The sequence below is a fragment of the Rhincodon typus genome, chromosome 7, assembly GCF_021869965.1.
Source record: "Rhincodon typus isolate 14 chromosome 7, sRhiTyp1.1, whole genome shotgun sequence".
Classification (NCBI taxonomy): Eukaryota; Metazoa; Chordata; class Chondrichthyes; order Orectolobiformes; family Rhincodontidae; genus Rhincodon; species Rhincodon typus.
The window spans coordinates 90,540,105-90,544,218 of record NC_063338.1 but is presented as its reverse complement, the minus strand read 5'-3'; the positions used below and the strand labels follow the sequence as shown (position 1 = coordinate 90,544,218).

At 42.2% G+C, this 4,114-nt stretch overlaps 1 long non-coding RNA gene across 1 annotated transcript in view; it reads right to left on the bottom strand.

The window, feature by feature from the left end:
* The window catches only part of LOC125483576, a 22,165-nt gene extending 19,940 nt beyond the window's left edge, over positions 1-2,225 (bottom strand). Inside the window, exon 1 of the long non-coding RNA XR_007262529.1 lies at positions 1,957-2,225. This is a non-coding gene — a long non-coding RNA (uncharacterized LOC125483576). The remainder of the gene's footprint in view (positions 1-1,956) is intronic.
* Positions 2,226-4,114: the final 1,889 nt, after the last annotated feature.

The following is a 4,114-nucleotide window of genomic DNA, read 5'->3' as shown; positions in this document are numbered from 1 at the left end:
CTTCATCAGAAAAGGTCTTTTCTGATGAAGGGTCTAGGCCCGAAACGTCAGCCTCTCTGCTCCTATGATGCTGCTTGGCCTGCTGTGTTCATCCAGCCCTGCACCTTGTTGTCTCGGATTCACCAGCATCTGCAGTTCCTACTATCTCACCCCACATTTGAATAACACTTGCTCTTAACATTCTGTCATGATTCACTGGGGTATCATATTGGAAATCAAGCTCTGTTTTACACAAATTCATCACAAAAGTTAAAGATTTTAAAACAAATTCACAAATTTCCTCAATTTTTTCATTTTCAGACCCAGGTTGATAGATTTTTGAACTTCGCAAGTATTTACTACAAATAGTTAGATTCTAGCTGTAGATAAACAATCATACACTATCGGCATATAACACTACTAATGAAAACTCTAATCCCCTTAGAAATTTCCCTTTACACAAACACAGACAGAAAAATGTATACATCGACGCAGGGGCAAAACATTAGTCTTTGTCCACAAATTCTGTTGAGTTTGTTCTTGCTGATCCAGATGTGTCTTCCTAGCTACTCTTTTCCGAATGCTTCCACTGGTTTGCAAGAGGCACAGGATGACTGGTTCACTTGCAAATGACTTTGATTTATCAATTAAAATTCACAGATTACAAGGTTTCTTCAGTTTTGACTACAGAGAATAGAGAGACAGCTTCTGAGCTGATGGAAATCAAAACACTACCATATCTAGTTCCCAGCCCCTCGTTGTTCAGGTACCTCACGACTAATCATATAGCTACTGGCAGGCAAAACGCCTTTGGAATTGACAACTGGTCATTAATCCATAGATCAATCAACATCTTGTCGTCCCTCAGCCGCATCCATACACAACCCCTTGGCTCCTATTCGGCTATAACCATTTCAATTACTGGTTTGTCAAAAAAGTTATTTATGATGCTTGCCACAATTTTTAAAAGCACAAAATGAAAAGACTCTCTTTCAATCCCAAATATGCTACAGGTAGATATTTCCCCCCTCAATCAATTTTCCAAAAAAACAGACCAACTAATTAATTGAGGAACCATAATGAAGTGGCTCACTGAATAACTAACTATATAATTAATCCAATTCTCCCTGCTCATCCTCCATATACCAAATTTCCCAAAGCAAATGTTTCTCTTTTCAAATATTAATACAATTCCCTTCTGGAACAGTTTTTTTCTGAAGAAGGGTCTCGCCCCGAAACGTTAGCTTTCCTGCTCCTCTGATGGTGTTTGGCCTTCTTTGTTCATCCAGCTCTACACCTTGTTACCACAGTATCTGCCACCATCCATTCAGGCAGCACATTCCAAATCATAACAACCGCAGTATAAAATTGGACTCATTTCCTTCAGGTTCTTCTGCAATTTACTTTACATCTGTGCCTTTTCCTGCTAGTGGAAACAGTTTCATGCTATCAAAACAAGCTTGATGCAGATATTGTTTTAGGGGTGGGATCTTGCTGTGCATGTAACTAGTCATAAGCAAGGTACGTTGATACTGCCAACACTTCCAAACTGACCATGCCAGCCTGCAATAAAAATTCAGTAAGCACTTACAAATGCTACATACTGAAATGCCTTATCTCTGACTGTCTCAAAATAGAGGTCCAGTACGAACAGAATGCTCATTTCCAAGTATGACTGTTTTCTTTTTACTGGCTTTACCCATTGGAGGATTAGAAGTGTTAGGGTAGCCATTAGCTTACATCCTTGACAATGGCATTGAACAGGGGTGCTGGTAAGGAACCAAACCCAACTGAAACCAAAGATGGCGTGAAAAACCAGAGAAAATCACACAACAGTTCTCAACCTCAAACAAAACAAACAAGTTTTGGTTTAAAAAGCTTGTTGACTTCAATTTGACTCCAAAGGCTTTCTTAAAACACGTGAAGAAAAACTTTTCTGTTTGTTATATGCTGCCAAAATGAAATAAAGATACCTACCGGGCGGTGAAGTTTTAGTATGTTCATTGTGTTTTTTTTTTCTATTTTGTACAACTGCTGGAGGATTTGAAACTGGTTGTGGGGTTTTGGCAGGTTTGTTCTGTCAGCTATAGGAGAGGGGGTGTGGTGTAGCAACTGTTGCCTGCAGTGGATGCCCAGCTAACCCTCCCTGTCCAATTTCAATGGTCCACCAGAAGCTAATGGTCCTGGAAGGATTACAGAAGGCGGTTTGATGCCAACTGGCAAATGGAAAAAAATCCGCGGTTAACCGCTCTCGTGACTCTGCGAGGTTGAGGGGAGGGTAGTTCGCCCTGCTCGGTCCGTCCTTGACGTAGGTGGGGGGAGCGGGGCCTCTCCCAATACGCCCTTGTGATTGGCGACTTGCCGCAAATGGCCCCGCTTTCCCGCCTTCCGAATTCAACGGACGGCCGTTAGCCGCGCGTGGCCGCCGGGCGCCATTTTATTTTTCGCGACTCATCGTCGAAGACCGACACCACACTCACCTTTCCCCATCCGCACCGTTAGTCCCTACCATCTTTCATACTTCATCAATGAATAAATCGACCCACGCGTCAAACAAAACAATTCCTTCTAATAGGAAAAACCCGTTTACTTCTTATTTTCCGTGAACCCGCCCCAAGGGTTTTCGTTTCAAACAACACAGAAAAATCTGGAGAAACTCAGCAGGTAATATTGCTAGACTGTTAACCCAGAGACCAGCCAATGTTCTAGGTAGCAAAAACAAGTTGCCGGAGAAACGCAACAGGGTCACAATCAAAAGAACAAAGGAGAAGTACAGCACAGGAACAGGCCCTTCGGCCATCATGCGCTAATAACTAAAAAACAAATCTTCTGCCCTTACTCATTCCGTATGCCTTTGTTCCTTCTCTGTTCATGTAATCATCCAGATGCCTCTTAAATGTTGCCAAGGTGCCTTTCACCACCCTCCAGTCTCCTGCCACACTTCATGAAAAACTTCACTCGCACATCTTCCTTAAACATTACCCCTCCCACATTGAACCTGTGCTTAATTGAAACTTAAACCCTCAGAAAAAGCCTCTGATTATCCTCTCTATCTATATCATAATTTTGTAGACTTCTATCAGGTCTTCTCTCAGCTGCTGCCTTTCCAGTGGAAACAATCCTAGTCTTGTTAACCTTTCCTCATAGCCAATGCCCTCTAGACCAGGCAACATCCTGCTGAATCTTCTCTGCATTCTCTCCAAAGTTTTCACGTCCTTCTAGTAGTGTGGCAAGCAAAACTGCACACAATATTCCAAATACCGTCTAACAAGGTTTTTATATAGCTGCAACATGGTTTGCCAACTCTTGTACTTCATGCCCTGACCGATGAAGGCAAACATGCCAAGTGCCTTCTTAATCACCTTGGCCAACTGTGTTGCCACTTCTGGGGAACTGTGGACATGAGTGCCCAGATCCATCTGTATGTTAATTTCCTAAGGATTCTGCCATTTACAGTATAATTCACACCTAAATTTGATCCTCCAAAATATATCACCTTGCATTTGTCTGGATTAAATTCCTTCTGCCATTTCTGTGCCCAAGTTGCCAATCTATCTATATCCTGTTGTATCCTTTCACAACCGTCGACACAATCAGCAACTCCAGCAATTTTTGTGTAATCTGCAAACTTACTAATCAGACCACCCATATTTTCCTCCGGATCATTTATATAAAATACGAACAACAGAGGACATAAGACTGATCGCTGTGGAACACTAGTAATTACTGGTCTCCACCACTAGCCTCTCACACCCTTCCACCGCTAGCCTCTGTCTTCTATGACCAAGCCAGTTATGTATCCGTCCAGCCAGCCCACCCTGAATCCCACGTGATTTTAGTTTTTGTATCAATCCGCCATGTGGGATTTTATCAAATGCCTTACTAAAGTCCATATAAATTACATTCACAGCCCTTCCCTCATTAATTATCTTTGTCACCTCTTCAAAAAATACAATCAGGTTAGTGAGACAGGACCTATCCTATTCAAAATTATGCTGCTTGTCATTAACTAGGCCATTTAATTCGAAATGTGCATATATCTTGTCCCTCTGTAACCTCTCCAAGAGCATCCTCACCACAGACGTCAGGCTCACTGGCCTATGATTTCCTGGATTATCCCTGCTTCCTTTCTTAA